This window comes from Heloderma suspectum, chromosome 5 (genome assembly GCF_057233095.1).
Source record: "Heloderma suspectum isolate Gila_16-S chromosome 5, 16-S_ref, whole genome shotgun sequence".
NCBI lineage: Eukaryota > Metazoa > Chordata > Lepidosauria > Squamata > Helodermatidae > Heloderma > Heloderma suspectum.
In genome coordinates this window covers 22,883,590-22,900,253 of record NC_139462.1, presented here as the reverse complement: position 1 = coordinate 22,900,253, position 16,664 = coordinate 22,883,590, and the positions used below count along the sequence as shown (strand labels likewise).

At 45.4% G+C, this 16,664-nt stretch overlaps 1 protein-coding gene across 1 annotated transcript in view; it reads left to right on the top strand.

Annotated features, from left to right (window-relative positions):
* Window positions 1–332: 332 nt before the first annotated feature.
* The window catches only part of MAPK10 (mitogen-activated protein kinase 10), a 413,215-nt gene continuing 396,883 nt past the window's right edge, over window positions 333–16,664 (top strand). Inside the window, exon 1 of the mRNA XM_084860214.1 lies at window positions 333–478. The gene's annotated coding sequence lies outside the window, so the exon portion shown is untranslated. The remainder of the gene's footprint in view (window positions 479–16,664) is intronic.

The window sequence follows — 16,664 nt, the reverse complement described above, 5'->3', positions numbered from 1 at the left end:
GATGTATGTCAAACAAAGAAGGAAAAGGGTTTTTTTTTTTTAAAAAAAGATTCAGAATAGAGAGAGAAAACAGTAAAAAGCTCAAGGTCGAGCTGAGAGAAAAAAAAAGAACAAGATCTGAGGCTGTTAATTAGAAAAATGTTGCAGGACAGTCAGGCTTTTAACAAAGCGTGGGAGCGTGAGAGTGTAAGGCCGAAGAAGTAGCTGTTAGCCTAGCGCGCCGAGAGAGGGGGGGCAGGAAAATTGCCCACAACGTTCTGAGTTGTGCAACATCATCACCTCGCCTAATTGAGATGAAATTCCTAAGAAATGGAAACTGAAAATGAAGACCCAGAAGGTGAAGGCGCAAAATGGAGAATAAAGGTGAAGAATCAGCCCCCAGAGCACAGGCTAGACCCCTCTTCGAGTGAAAAGTATGCCATAAGACTGTCCCAAAGCAGAATGAAGCGGAGAGACCACATTGAAGATCTCTGTCAAGGTAACCGTGTACCAGGTTAGAAGAAAAAAAAAAAGAGTAAGTTTTTAGAATGTCTGTGAGAACCTGACAGAAGTAAAAATTTACAGAGGAGTTGCCCAGGTTAAAGCGTCACGGCTAGAGAGCTGAGCTGTGCTGCTCTGTTTAGACAGAGGCCTTGCTAAAAAGTTAAATGCCCTTGTCTGTCAGAAGGGGTGTAGGGCCACACTTCCCCTTTTTAAACTGATGCAAAAGTGGAGAGCCTTTGCTGGAAACATCGCATCTTCATTGCCCAGAGCCTTCTCTGTTTGCCTCCATCATCATCTGGGCTTTTTAGAGACACTCTGCACATGAACTAAAATTTTAAATTGTCAAAGTCTTGCCATGGGCAGTGCTGTGAAGCTTTTGATAAACTTGAACTCTCATCGCTGTAGACCGTGTGTCTGTGTTTGTAGTCAGCTCAGTGTACAGCAGGCTGAGTTTGATCTATGACTTTTAGATTTCCTTCTGCTAGAACTCATGCAGCATAGGGTTGCCGATGCAAAAATGGTGACCTAGAACTCTTTGTGTGTGTGGGTATGCCCGTCCCTTGATTTTAATGGGCCCTGAGCATGCCAGGAGAGCAGTATAATTGCTGGATCTGCTCCATCGTGCCTTACCGTGCTAGAAGTGCTTTCCATTCATTGTGTTAAATTGCAGAAAAATTTTGTTGTGTATATTTTATGATTTCTTAAATATCATGAAATATATGTGATATTTGCAGATTAGTGTTAGTTGCAACTCCAAATAATACTAAGTGTGGTTCCCAATGGATGACAAGGAGAAAGACAGAAGCAAGTAGAAAAGAGGGAATAGAGAAAGTAGCAGACAGATAAAGACGGGAAAAAAAGAAGAAAGAAAAGGCAAGAGGCAAAGAAAAGAAACATTTGTAGAAAAGAAGCGTGGCCATAGTTGCCCCCAGGGTAAATTAAAAGCAGCTGATTGTGCCTGGAGCTTATTACCTGGGATAAAGTAGCCACAATAATGTAATAGTTCTTTAAGATGAAAAAAATGTAACTAGAAAGAGAAGAAGAGCCTATCCCAAATGTGTGTCATTGGGACTAGTGTAAGGCAGAAAGGTTTAAGTAAGTGAGTTTAACTTGAAAAAGACAAATAAAGAGACAAGGCTGGTGCATGGAGCAGAAAGTTTTATGTAATAAGTTTGAAACATGATCTGCAATACAGGCAGATCAGCAAAGAAAAAGAAAGCAAAAGAAAGAAAAAAATTTGTCTTCCCATACTAATGAATAAAAGTGTTATCAAGCACTTTGGGAAGCGAAGTTGTTTACAGGAAGCTGTGCCTGAGAACCAAACACTTCTAGCCTATGCTAAAAATGCTTGCTAGTGTTGTGCTGCCTCATGGGTAACATGTATGGTATAAAACCCATTTAGCCCAATAGCTCGTGGTTCAGAGAAGCTGTCTGATCCAACCATTAAGTACGCCTGTGTGCTGTAAGTTACCCAATAAAGTCTCCTTGTAAGTAACCCCCCCCCCCCCGCTGGAATCCCAAAATACAAGTGGGGCTAGAGTGCCTCACCCAGTATCAAACCCTGCTGTTAAAAGCCATGAAAGCAGGTATGAAGAAGTCAATTAATATGACCAAAGTGTCTAAAGTGCTGCAAGGTGCCACCGAGGCCCCAGAGCGTACTTGGAGCGTCTTTCAAATGCCTATTGCCAGTATACCCCCCTCGACCCAGAGGCCCAAGAAGACGTGGACGAAAGAAGAAAAAAAGAAGACCCGGCAGAGGCAAAAGATTCTTAAAAAAGAACCAGTGTGCCCAGTGTGGACAAAATGGACATTAGTGGCATGAATGCCCAAATAAAATAAATCAAATACAAAAGAGAAAACCAAAGGGGCCAGAATGGGCGAAGAGGGAGACAGCTTGTTGAGAGGGGCCATGACATTGACTTCATAATTGACACTGGAGTGGCATTAAGAGCAAGCAAACGTTAGCCTTAAACAAGAAGTCCAAACACTGAGCAAAGTTCTTCAAGCCCAGCGTCGCTTTGTCTTAGAAAATAAGCCATTCCCATCACAGAAATTCATCCTTTCCAACCAAGAGTTAAAGTATGAGTTAAAGAGGGAAAAATAACCCTTTGACTCCCAGATGGAGAGGACTGAAAACTGTCATACTTTCCACCCCCGCAGCTATGAAAGCAGCTGGAGTTAAACCCTGGATACATTGGACACGAGTCAAGAGAGCGAGAGGGGGAGAGTAGACTATAAACAGAAATCCTGAAAATCCTTTAAAAATCATTCTGAAAAAGCAGTAAGAAGACTCAGGCTAGACCTTACTGTGGACACACCGGGAGACTGCCCCCTGCGTATGGTCAGACCTGCAACTGGAGAATTGAAGAAGGGGACTAGACCCTACTGCAGCTTGCCAGGTGAATAGCTGCCCAGCGTACGGTCAGATCCCAAAGAAGATCAAACATGCGTGTTGTAGTGCTAGTAGTGTTGCATTGGGTTTCCTTAATAAGGTGCAAAAAGGGGGGTCTGCCTCTGGAAGGAGAAGTTTGTCCCAGTGATTTGCTGATAATTACTGGCTTCACCTGGCTAACATCACGAGAGTAAAACATTTTTGTTTGCCAAGAGGTATACCTGCAAACAGGCTTATTAGCTCTTGCCTAATACCTGGCTGTAGACATCCTGGGAAAATTCAAAAAGATACCATGTTAAGAGTTTATGGTGTAAGTTTAACTTATTCCCAAAATGCTAATTGGGGTGTAGTTGCAAAGATCCTACCCCCTACAGAGTTCACTCTATGTACCCCCATCGTTGCTGAAACAAATACTACGTGTGCACGAATGCTTAATTGTCAAAAATTTTCCAGAAAATATAAAGCTATCCCTGGCCCCCTTCCACTATAATGAAATTCAAAACATATATTTTAATGATGCCCACATACTTTTGCCTCATAAATAGTTTTAGACATGTGGTTCCTGCACTTGGTCATTCATTCCTGCCAACTTGTCTAATAACCACCCATGTTGCCTCAGCCGCCAATTGAACTGATGCCAATTCTTCCCCTGTGGCCCGAGAAAATCCATCGACGGCAGCCTCGAGCACTCCAACTAACTAAAAATTGTAATAGTCATGTGCAGTTATATTCTGACTCAGAAAAATTGGCCTTAGCAATGTCACTGGTTGGGGTTCCAGGTTTAGCCTTGGCTGATGGTCTGGAGATCAACCGGTTAGCTTGCAGCTTAGCCAAAAGCATAAATGCCACCTCATGAGCATTGTCATTGTTAAATAAAGAGTTGTGTGATCTAAGAGGTGCAGTTCTAGAAAATAGAGCTGGTATAGATTACCTCTTCCTTCTTCATCATTTAAGTTGTGAGACATACCAAAAGCTCTGTTGTTTTAACTTAACTGATAATGGCAATGCTGTAGATAAACAGATCAACAAGCTGCACAATATAGTAGCTAACAAAACAATAAGACAAAACAATTAGCTAAATTAGTTAACCCCTTGGCTTCCAGATCTTAGCTGGCTTGAAGCATTGTTCATCCTAATTCTACCAGTGTTGTTCATAAAAGTTCTGTTATGTCTCTGCGTTCCTTGTCTTATGCGCTGTTTAACCAATCTGTTTTATGTCGGCTAGTAAAACTGCTGCCCTCTACGCTCTAACAGTCCAACAAGAGGCTAAGTCATATGTATGTCACAAAAAGCTTTGTATGGTTATCAGAAATGCTATAATTGTAATAAAATTATGCATTTAAGGGGGGAATGTAGCAGCCATATCGAGGGTCAGACTAAGTAGCCTCATGCAGTCTCATGCTTCATGTTCTTGCTGAGCTCTTTCTCCCTTGAATATATTGTTGTAAGCTGACGAGACACAGGAATTCCTTGTCTTGTCAAAGGTCATACAATTGTATATTTTGTTCTCTGCTGTTCTCTTCTGTTCTCTCCTTATCATGGCTACCCTATAACCCAGTTCTTGTATTATAAACAATGGTGCTAGGAGAAGAAATGTTAAGGACGGCAACCCCACACGGGAGGGGGAGGAGGAGCTGTTTCATATGTGTCACAATGTCTATAAAAACAATGTGCTGATGTATTTCGGGGCTTCTGGCTCTTTGGAAATGATTCCATCCTTAAGCCCGCGTGTTAAATAAAGAATCTCTTTTTCCTTCACTCCGTGGTCTCTCTGACTCTGGGTTCTGCAACAGGAATTAAGATTGCCAGGAGAATTATCAACAACCTCAGATATGCAGACGATACCACCCTAATGGCAGAAAGCGAAGAGTATCTAAAGAAGCTGTTGTTGAGGGTGAAAGTGGAGAGTGCAAAAGCTGGTTTGAAACTCAGCATTAAAAAAACGAAGATCATGGCATGTGGCCCCATCACTTCCTGGCATATAGAAGGGGAAGAAATGGAAGCAGAGACAGATGTTATTTTCTTGGGCTCCAAGATCACTGCAGACGGTGACTGTAGCCATGAAATTAAAAGACGCTTGCTCCTAAGGAGGAAAGCTCTGGCAAACGTAGACAGCATAGTAAGAAGCAGAGACATCACCTTGCTGACAAAGGTCCATATAATCAAAGCTATGGTTTTCCCAGTAGTAATGTATGGCTGTGAGAGCTGGACTATAAGGAAGGCTGAGTGCTGAAGAATCGATGCTTTTGAACTGTGGTGCTGGAGAAGACTCTGACGAGTCCCCTGGACTGCAAGGAAGTCAAATCAGTCCATCCTAAAGGAAATCAACCCTGACTGCTCGCTGGAAGGACAGATACTGAAGCTGAAGCTCCAATATTTTGGCCACCTAATGCGAAGAGAAAACTCCCTGGAAAAGAGCCTGATGCTGGGAAAGACTGAAGGCAAAAGGAGAAGGGGACGGCAGAGGATGAGATGGCTAGATAGCATCACGGATGCAATGAATATGAACTTGAGCACACTCTGGGAGAGAATGGAGGACAGGAAGGCCTGGCGTGCTATGGTCCATGGGGTCACGAAGAGTCGGACACAACTTAATGACTGAACAGCAACAACAACAATGAAAAAACAATATTGCTGTAACTAAATAAATTATTTAAAAATCCCACTGCTTTCCCACATTTTAATAATGTTTGTTTTTTTAATTAAAAATCTGAACTAAAAACAGAGCACAATTTTCAAACATTATTTACGAGTCATGATGAAAATTGAGCAAGCATGCTTTAATAAATAAATGCTGCAACGTGAATTAATTAAATAATTGGAAAAATAAAGTTAGATCAGGGCAATATTGGCTTTTTTTAATGGCTGGTCAAAGTGAATTGTACTGCCCCCACCTACACAATTATGTCATGTCCACTAATGTCGACAGAATATAGCTGAATATCCCTGTTAGTGTGAAATGTCAGTTGCAATTCTGCTTGTATTTAACAGTGGTAGAGGAAAGATGAGTTAATGTTAGAAGTCACCTGTCTGGAAGCACCCAGAGACTAGGATTTCTAGATAAGCTTGAGTCTTGCCACCTCTACTAAGCACTGCCTGGAAGAAAGTAGAGATAAAGGAGAAAGCAGAACACACCAGCAAGTGCAGGATCTGTTTGTTGACATACCCAGGTTTCTCTCTCTCCCTTTTTTCAAGCTGGCCTCTTAAAAACTCAGAAACATTTTGCACCCCAGTCCCTGCTAAATCACCATTAAAATGCACTGTTGGGGGATGTCCTACCAAGGGATATTAGTACCAAGGAATATTAGATTCTCCAGGAACCAACCTCGGAGCTCAGGCTCCAAGGTTGGTTCCCAGAAACTGACCAATCCTATGGCCATCTAGCTGCTGACTAGCAGCCATGGGATTGTGCCCTAAATGCATAAATAAAAATTATTTCTGGCTGGCCCAGTTTTGCTGCAGTAGTGGTCAGCGTGGGATGGTTTGGGGTGAGGACACACTTAGTTATGAAAGGCAATGATGATAATGATGATACCCTTAGCCAAATACTAACAATTCTAATTTTAGCCATGGTCCTGTAGAGCCTGAATTTATTTTTGCCAGTATACAATGAAATGTATTATTATTTTAATTTATTGGGGGGAAACACAGCAAACTGCTGTGATCATCCCTATATCTGCACACTCCTATTACCTTCCATACTACTTCACTCATTAGCACTGCATGCTCAAGGGAAGGTCTTGGAAATGAGATGCAATGCCCAGTGGGGGCTTATGCTGGCCAAGTCTGTAAAATTAAAGCATTGCGAAAGGATTTGCCACAACCACTGGCATATTGGATAGGCAGGCTGCCTGTGGAAAATGCTGCCAGTTCCAAGTAGCTCTTTTCAGCTTCATGGCTATACAGCAAAGGAAAGGAAAGGTTCCTCCTGTGCAAGCACCGAGTCATTGCTGACTCCTAGAGGGACGCCGCTTGTGCTGGCGTTTTCATGGCAGACTACAGCGGGGTGGTTTGCCATTGCCTTCCCCAGTCTGACTGCCTTTCCCCCAGCAAGCTGGGTACTCATTTTACTGACCTCGGAAGGATGGAAGGCTGAGTCGACCTGAGCCGGCTACCTGAGACCCGGCTTCCGCTGGGATCGAACTCAGGTCGTGGGGAGAGTTTCGGTTGCAATACTGCCGCCTACCACTCTGCGCCACACGAGGCTCAGCAAAACATATGCCTAAAAAAGGGACAAGGTAGAGACGGAGTCTTTGAATTTGAGGTTTCCCAGGCAATCAAGCTGTAATGCACTGAATGTGCAATTGCCACGTATTTGTTATGTAGGATTCAAATGGCTCCTCTCAGAGTACCACTTTGGTTGTAAAGATATCCAAAGCCCAAGCATTGGGGGGTGGGGGTGGGGAGTACACATTGTCCAGGCCAAGAGACGTAGGGAGCTGACCAAAGGGCTGCAACCCCATTACCATTAGCCGGGGGTGGTGGTGAGGCTAAATTGTTGGTGCTTGAGAATATTTCTGGCAACTTATTTCAATGTTTCTATGTACCTATTGTCCAGATCTTGTGAGATTTGCTGGAGCTAAATCAGAAGTGGGGTTAGAGCAGAGCAAGCAACATTCTGAAGAGGGTGTTGTGCAGTTAAACTAGACTAGTTAAACTCAACTCAACTTTAAGAGAGATTTGTGCTTTCCTTTGTGACATGCCTGCTCAAGAACCCCCAGTCTCAGAGTTCCTCAAACAATCAAAAAGCAAATGGAGAACTTGCTCCAAAGATCTTCACATTTAAGTAGTTCTTTAGGGCACAATCCTATGGAGGCTAGACAGTGGCTCCATGGTCATAGGATTGTTCAGTTTCCGGGAACAGACCTCAGAGCCTGTGCTCCAAGGTCATTTCCCGGAAAAACACCTCCGTGCCCTTGTCCCCGCCCTCTTGTAGGCAGCAAGGATTGTTCCCGGGCTCTGCACTTGGATGAGCAGTGCAGACTGGGACAAAGGGGGGTGTTACTAGGGGCAAGGAGTGTGGAAGTGCTGGTATGACACTTCCAGTGTGTCGTCAGGCCTCCCCCCTGCCCTGCTCCGAGGTCCCGCAGCTAGACAGCTGAAATCGGCCATCTTGCTGTGAATGCAGGGTGGCCAGAGCATGGAGGAGAAGATCCCCTCTGTGCTCTGCCCACCCTGCATTGGATAGGCAGTCACCTCCTGATAGAATTGCTCCCTACAAGACCAATTTTGTAAAATAGTTAATCTAGCCTGGTACTGTTGACACTGACTGGCAGCAGCTCTCCAAGATTTCAGGTGGGAATTTTTCCAGCCCTACCTGGATTGATACCTGGGATCTTCTGCATGCAAAGCAGGTGCTCTGCCACTGAGCTATGCCCACTATTAATTCTCTTTTATTGTTTATTTAAAGATTTTTTAACCCACCTTTCAGGATGCACTGCCCTCACCAGGAAGGGGACAACATGCCCCAAAATGAACGTGACTGAAGGTGTCTTCTCCCAATTTTCAGCCATCCTCCCTTCCTTCTCACCTCCCATGCCACAGACACAGACCTACGAGAATTTCATTTTGATTTGTTTTTAACTCAGATTTGCCATGTTTGCAACCCTGAATGCAATCACAGTTTTTGGAAAAAGTTCACACATTCCTAACCTTTAGAACACATTTGCAAAATGTGCACTTTAAAATGCACACTTTCCCCAAACAAATGAGAAACTGCATTTTCACACTTTAGTCTATGGGGGGGGGGAGTGTGCATTTCAGTGCACACTTTCAAAAGATGTGTACCAAAATGTACACTTTCCCCATTTGAATGAAAAGAAAAACAGATTGCTATCAAAAATGGGAGCAAGGTGGTCCAGGCTCCAAACACCTGTTCAGGGTTTTCCCCCTTCCTAGAAGATGGAAAGGACGGACAGCGTTTAGTGTTATCTGCTTCTTGACGACACCGCAACACAAACCTTTGGATTACCAGAGGCCCAAAGCCTGAGTTGAAGCGGGCTGCTTCGGGTCACTTTCAGACCCTTCCGAGGCAAACTGGAGGTGGCATGAAGCAACCCAGAGCGGGTCGGGGGCTGTCTGAAGCACTCGGTGCGCTTTGGAGCTTGGGCGCTCCTGGCGCAGCCGCGCCGGCACCTCCAAGTCCTCACCTCCGCTGTCGCCACCTCCACTGCCGACATTGCTGCTGCTGCCAGTTCTGCCACTACCACCTTCTCCGCCTTCTCCGCCGTTGCTACCTCCTCCTCCATTTATGGCAACTCCCTGCAATAAGAGCCAGCACATGTCCAGGCCTCAGGAGGTGGCAGCAGCAATGATGGCAGTGGAGGAGGAGGAGAAGGCAGCAGCAGCAGCGGCTGCGGCAAGAAGAAGGCAGCAATGGAGGTGGCAGCAGTGGCAACAGAGGCGAAGGCGGTGGCGATGGAGGAGGGGGGGAGGCGGCGGCAAAGTAAGGAGCTGGGGGTTTTCACAGGGGTGTCAGGGGGGATCTGAAGCGGGGTTTGGTCCTCCGAATCCCGCTTCGGGTTCAGGGCCGAGTTGAGCCAGGGCCCCCCTGAATCAGGCCGAGCTGAATTGGGGCCGCTGCCAACGCCATGAAGTGGCTTCCGAGTCAGATCAGGGGGTTCCTGCACAGCCCTAGACATTACAAACCCATCCAGGACCAATTGTACCCCATCATAGGTGTTGGAACTCATCTTGCCTCCTCTTGGATGGTACAATCCTTCTGTACCACCAGGAAATTCTTAATGTGAAGTCAAAAATCCCAGTTCTTTGTTATTCAAACTAGTTTGGGTCCTGGAGCAAGAGGTCATTTTCTTCTTCTATCTGATAGCCCTTCAGATATCTGAAGATGGCTATTATGTCACCTCTTTATCAACTCTTCTTCTGGCTAAACATACCCAACTCCTTTAATCTTTTCCCATAGAAGTTGGTCTGCTTGTTATCTTCGTTGCCATCCTCTGGACACATTCTAGTGTCTCAATATTCTTCTAAAATGGTAGCGCCCAGAGTTGGACACAGTTTTAATATGTTGATGCCTTGCTTAATCAACTAAAAATCCTTGGATCTGTTAACAGTCCTAATGGGATCACCTTGTGTTGAGGGAAAGGCGCTAAGGCGTAAGCACATTGCACATGCTCAAAAAGTACTTCCTGTTAACTTAACTTGTATGAGGGTGGAGTCTTGGCATAGGGAATAGGTTCCAGGGTGAGAAACCCTGTTTCTGTTCCACTGGAATTCCTATGGCTGAGCTATATATTATAAAAAATATAAATATTTTTTCTGCAGAGCAAACCATCACACCCATCTTAAAAGAGTTGTATGATAAAAAAGCAGGTTTGCATGATCAAAGTCTAACACTATGCTACATAAAGCTTCACAACTGGCAGACACAAAGTACAAAAGATCTCATTTGACATGAACTCACCTGAAATATCTGAGCTTACTGTAGGAAATGCATTGATTGCTTCCAAACACTCATAGTTTGGCACTGAGGACTTCATCTTTGTGATTCCATGGTTCGGCTCCAACCCCCCCACTTCTTGGAAATATGACGTTTATTTATTTATTACATTTATATCCCACCTTTTTTCCTCCTTAAGGAACTCATGGTAGCGTGCATAATCCTCCTCCTCATCCATTTTATCCTCACAATATATTTTAAATTGTTTTATTGTGTGTTGTTTGGTTTTAATTTTTGTGAACCGCCCAGAGAGCTTCGGCTATTGGGCAGTATAGAAATGAAATGAATAAATAATAAATAAATAAATAAACAACAACAACCCTGTGAGGTAGGTTGGGCTGAGAGTCTGTGACTGGACCAAAGTCACCCAGTGAGCTTCCATGGCCAAGTGGGGACTAGAACATGGATCTCCTGACTCCCAGTCCAACATTCTAGCCACTACACCACACTGGCTCTCAGTTAATCTTCTAATTGGAACCCAAGGCTGGCATCAAGGGTTGGCATGATCAGGCATCTGCCGAGGGCCCACTTCCCAGCAGGGGCCCTCTGATAAAAGCCCCTAGGAGTTCTTCCTCCTCTTCACCATTGCAATCTGCTTGTTCACCTGCCTTGTGCTCCAGCCCAGACAAGGGTGGTAATAAGAAAGAGGAGCAGGAGATGCCACTGCCTAATTTGCTTGCAGGCTCTCTGCTTGTCAAGCAAGAAGTGTTAACAATGATGAGAAAGAGGAGGAGGAGGGGCAATAGCAGCTGGTGACAATAGTGGTGAGAAGGTAGACTAATGAGGCAGGGGCCCATTGAGGGTGCCTTGCCCAAGGGCCTTCAAACACCTACAGCTGGCACTGCTGGTGCCAATCTTGGTGTGGTGTATCAAATGGGAGGGGCATTTTGACACCCTCCATTTAGTATAATTGATGCCTCCCTGCACCTCTGAGTGCTGGAGTGCTCTGCTGGCCCTCACTGCTTTTTATTTACTTACTTACTTACTTACTTACTTACTTTCTTAATCGCCCATCTGGCCAGTCACCCGGCCAGTCTGGGCGATGTACAATAATGCAACAGTTTAAAACAATAATTAAAACATCGTATTTCTAAAAATACCCTAACCCACCCCAAATGCTTGCCTGAACAACCACGTTTTTTAATGCGTGGCGGAAGCTCATTAAAGAGGGGGCATGGCAGAGTTCCCTATGGAGGGAGTTCCACAGAGTGGGGGCCACCACAGAGAAGGCCCTCTCCCTCGTCCTCACCAGCCTAGCTGTCCTGGCTGATGGGACAGAGAGAAGGCTACCTGAGGCTGATCTTGTTGAGCGGCCTGTCTGGTGTTGCTGGAGGTGCTCCTTGAGATAGGCTGGGCCGGGAAAAAAAGGGGTTTTAAAGGTCAAAACCAACACCTTGAATTTGGCCCGGAAAACAACTGGTAACCAGTGCAACTCCTTCAGCACCGGACTAATGTGATCGCACCAGTGGCTGCCTTAATCAGATGAGCTGCTGTGTTCTGCACCAGCTGCAGCTTCTGAACAGTCTTCAAGGGTAACCCCACATAGAGCACATTCCAGTAGTCTAGACGAGAGGAGGCCAAAGCATGTACTACCAATGGGAGCAGATGGTCGGGAAGGTAGGGGCGCAGCTTCCGTATCAGACTGAGTTGGTACAATGCTGTCTGGCTCACGGCTGACACCTGAGCCTCCATGGACAGCTAGGAGTCTAAAATGACCTGCAGGCTGCGGACCTGGTCTTTCAAGGGTAGCCGTATCCCATTCAATACCAGGTCAACATCCCCCAAACTCCTCTTGTCTCCCACCAAAACTACCTTGGTCTTGTCAGGGTTCAGCTTCAGCTTATTCCTCCCCATCCAGCCGCTCACTATCTCCAGACATTTGGACAGGGATTCTACTAGGTATGTACGAAACTCTTACCTGGCTCCGCGCCGGGCAATCCGCGGTGGGGGGGAGGCGCTCCGTCCCTCCCCCTGGAATCCTCCCCAGCTGGCTCCGCTCCATGGCGACTCCGTGGAGCTGCCAGCCGGGGCTGCCTGCAGCCGGCCATCTGGCCGCTGGGCTGCACAGGGATGCAAATGGCGTCTGCCGTAGCTGCCACCATTTGCGTCCGTGTCTTTAGCCATGATAGGCTATGTAAATATATACGTAACCTATCATGGCTAAAGACACGGACACAAATGGCGGCGGCTATGGTGGCTGCCATTTGTGCCCTCATCTTTTGCCGTGATAGGCTACGTAAATATCTACGTAGCCTATCACGGCTAAAGACACGGATGCAAATGGCGGCAGCTACGCCATTTGCGTCCCTGCTCTGAGCCGTGATAGGCTACGTAGATACTTATGTAGCCTATCACGGCTTGCCGGGGATGCAAATGGTGGCCGGTGTAGCAGCTGCCATTTGCGTCCATGTCTTTAGCCGTGATAGGTTATGTATATATTTACATAGCCTATCATGGCTAAAGACTGTGTGACCATGCCATCATTTTCTGCATTGGAGAACTCATTTCATTCAAGGCTTGATGTTGCAGCATTGTGGGAATTTATACTCCTTTCCAGTGAAGGTATTAATTTATTTATTTTTGCATAGAGTCATCACCTGAGTATTGGTTCATGCCAGAATCAATATAAACATATGGTCTTGTGCTAATCTGACATGGAGCTGAAAAAATGTCAGTTTCCAACAGACCCGTAATTCCTGCTGACACAAATAAACAGATGTGATTCAGAACTAATAGGTTTGAGAGTTTCCTTCTGTACGTCTGCTGAGACTAACCGTCTTCTATTGTAAGAAATCCAGTTCAGGGCAGATTACTGAGATACCAATGTGATTAAAGTGCTTAACTCCACCCACACACCCAAGGTCCAGAAGAAGGAAACATTGTGGAGAAAGTCATGATGCAGCTGTGGTTCAGAGGCGGCTACACACTGGACCCCCAAATTAGTTTTATTGTACTTCAAGCAAATGAGCTGGATCCCACTTGAGGTCCTTCCTGAATGCCTTCTAGCTGGCAGAACGCAGACAGGATCCCCACCATAGGGTAGGATTCCATAGGTCACAGATCTGGCCACTCTGCTGGATGGATAGGGTGGCCATGCTTTAGAAAGGACAGTCCTGTCCCAGATGCTAAGCCCTCCTACTGAGTAACGAGGCAGCAGAGACTCAATGTGCAACCCACAAACTCTTTATTCAGCTAATAGCATCTCTTCACGTCTGAAGTGATTTACAAACACTTAGAGCTGCCCCCTAGACCTAATTTGCAAGGTAAATCTTTTGGTAAGAGAGCTAGTGAAAGCAAGTTAGTTGCCTTTTCAATTCGGGACTGGTTTCCCACCAGTGTTCAGCTGACTTTTTCTGAGCTCCTGTCTTCAGGGAAGATCCTCCCAACTCAACCTCTGATGGGCAGCCAATCTGGTGTGAAGCCTCCCACCTCCTCCTCTCAACTCTGCCTGCTTAACTGGGCAGTTAGTTGAGGCATTGTCAATCCCAAAGTTCCCTCCCCCTCTGACAGAACCCGGGATCTCATGGGGAGGGGGGAGGACAGTCTCTGCGCCTGGCCCTACTCCTTGATAAGCCCCTGGGAAGGTTCTTCGCTTGCTCCTGGGGAGATTTCGGGCATTTCCTCCTGTACACCGTGTCTCTGCTGGACTTCTAACTCTATCTCCAAATCTGAATCAGAGTCTGAAACCAAAACAGAAGGCCTGGGCTCATGTCCTCAATTTGAAGTGCTGTCTAGTCTAAGTACAATTTAAAGATCAAGAACCATAGGGCCTTTATATTGTCCATCAATAATGAACACCTGGACAGCAGATTTTCCCTGGTCACAGTCTTCCCATTATGGTGAGATGTGTTGTATTTCTATTTAAATTCCAGTAATTATTTCTAATGTTGCATCTATCCATGTACATTAGAATTATTTTTTTTAATACAGATCGGTGTCTTCTTCTGTCCTTGTTTTTGGTGATGTATCCCTTCTTTTTTGGTGATCTGTAAGTGGCCACCAAAAGGTTGAACCAGGAACAGAAGTAAATGGAAAGATTTCAGAGTAGTGTGGGAATGTGTGAACAGAAGAACTGTCCTCCTTCTTGGGGAAAGGCCATAGCTCAGTGGTAGAGTACCTGTTTTGCATGAAGAAGATCCTAGGTTCAATCCCTGGTATCTCCAGATAGGGCTAAGAAAGAATCCTGCCAGAAATCCTGGAGAGCCTTTGCTGCCAGTCAGTGTCAACAATACTGAGCTAGATTGACCAATAGCCTTCCTATTTCACTGGGCTAGATGGGGCCAATGGTCTTCCTCTGTTCCTATTCAAGTCAGCTTTTGTTTGTTTGTTTATTTATTTGTGATATTTATATACTGCTAAATATAATAAAATCCCTAAGTGGTTGGGGAATCCTGGGGGAATATCTGTAGATTATGATTGGTAATCATCAATTCCTCCCCACTGCCCAAACGGCCTGGAATGATATCCAGGGCATTCTGAGAACATGGTGGCAACCAGGAGTGGCCACCAAAATCATAATTGGTGCTGCTGAAGAATGACAACCATCCCATCCCCGAATGGTACAAATGAGGGATGAATGAGGTACAAATGGGAGCAGAAACAACCATACCATTCATTTCTCAATGTACTTGTGACTTGGTGATAGAACACATGTGTTCCAAGCAGAAGGTCCCAGGTTTAATCTGCGGCATCGCCAGGTAGGGCTGGAAAAACTCCTGCCTAAAACCCTGGGGTCAGTGTCAGTCAGTGTCGACAATACTGGGCTAGATGGACCAAGGGCCTCACTCAGTATAAGGCAGCTTCCTATGTTCCTATGTACCAGTTGTCCATTTAGTCCAGCATCGTTTTTCCAACAGTGGTCAGCCCCTGGGAAATACATCAGCAGGGCATGAGGGCAATAAACTCTCCCTGTCCATCAGCCAGCAACTGGTATTCAGAGCTACACTCTCTCTGAACCTGGAGCTTCCATTTATGATCCATAACTAATAGTCAATTGATAGATGTATTGTTCATCAGTTTGTCTAATCTCCTTTTAAAGCAATCTAAGCCAGTGGCTACCACCTTCACCACATCTTGTGGAAGAACATTCCATATTTGTTGTGTATAGGTGTCTTTCTTAAGAATATAAGAAGAGCCATGCTGGACCAGACCAATGGTCCATCTAGCCCAGCATTCTCTTCACACGGTGGCCAACCAGCTACACATGGGAAACCCACAAGCAGGACATGAGTGGAACAGTACCCTCCCAACCATGTTTCCCAGAAACTGCTGTACACAGGCATTACTCCCTTTGATAATGGAGGTAGTATATAGCCATCAGGACTAGTAGCCATTGACAGCCTTCTCCCCTAGAGATTTGTCCATTCCCCCTTTAAAGCCATCCAATTTGGTTCCCATCACTACATCTTGTGGAAGTGAATTCCATAGTTTAACTCTGCGCTGGGTGAAGAAGTCCTTCCTTTTATCTGTCCTGAATCTCCCACCAATCAGCTTCATGGGATGATCCCAGGTTCTAGTATTATGAGAGAGGAAGAAAAATGTCTCCCTGTGCACTTTCTCCACACCTTTTGTGCACCTCTATCATTTCTCCCTTATCCCACTGTTTTGCTAAACTAAACAATCCCAGATGTTTTAACTGTTCCTCATAGGGGAGTTACTCCAGCCCTTTGATCATTTTAGTTGCCCCTTTCTGTACTTTTTCAACTCTACAGTATCCTTTTTTTTTTTTTAAATACTGGTTGCTTTATTTTCAATCCCTTTCGTAATAACCTCCAACAAAAGATCTGTTTTTTTCACTGCTGCTGCCTACCCACATTGCAGTTTTCATTGCATTATCAACCAAGACCTCAGGATCTGTTTCCTGGAGAGCTGCAGTCAGTTCAGTCACCTCAGTGTATATGTGAGGTTAGAATCCCTGCCCGCCGCCGAAGTTGCCCATCAACAAGAAAAGAGATTCAGAAACCCCGGCCTGTCCCCAAATCCTTCTGCCATCAGAGTCCCAGATGGCTAAAACTTTGCCCCATCTCTTCTCAACATTTGATAACGCTTAACCAAATGTGTGAACTGTCTTCACTGAACAGATGTGGTGCAAGCAAACACATGTTCATATGTGAGCTGGAGAGTGCTAAGGATACGGAAGAGCAATGCCAGGATCAGTAAGATGAATGCTCTTCTGAAGACTCATAGATCATTTGCAGCTGGAGCAAAAAGCTCAGTGAGAGCCATTCACCCAGCAAAGGTCTGAGAGAAGACTGAGGGCTTATATACTTGCTGTCCCTGATTTGCCAGTTGCGGCTGGGTCTGCTTCTTCACTGGCTATGTTGGGTCTTC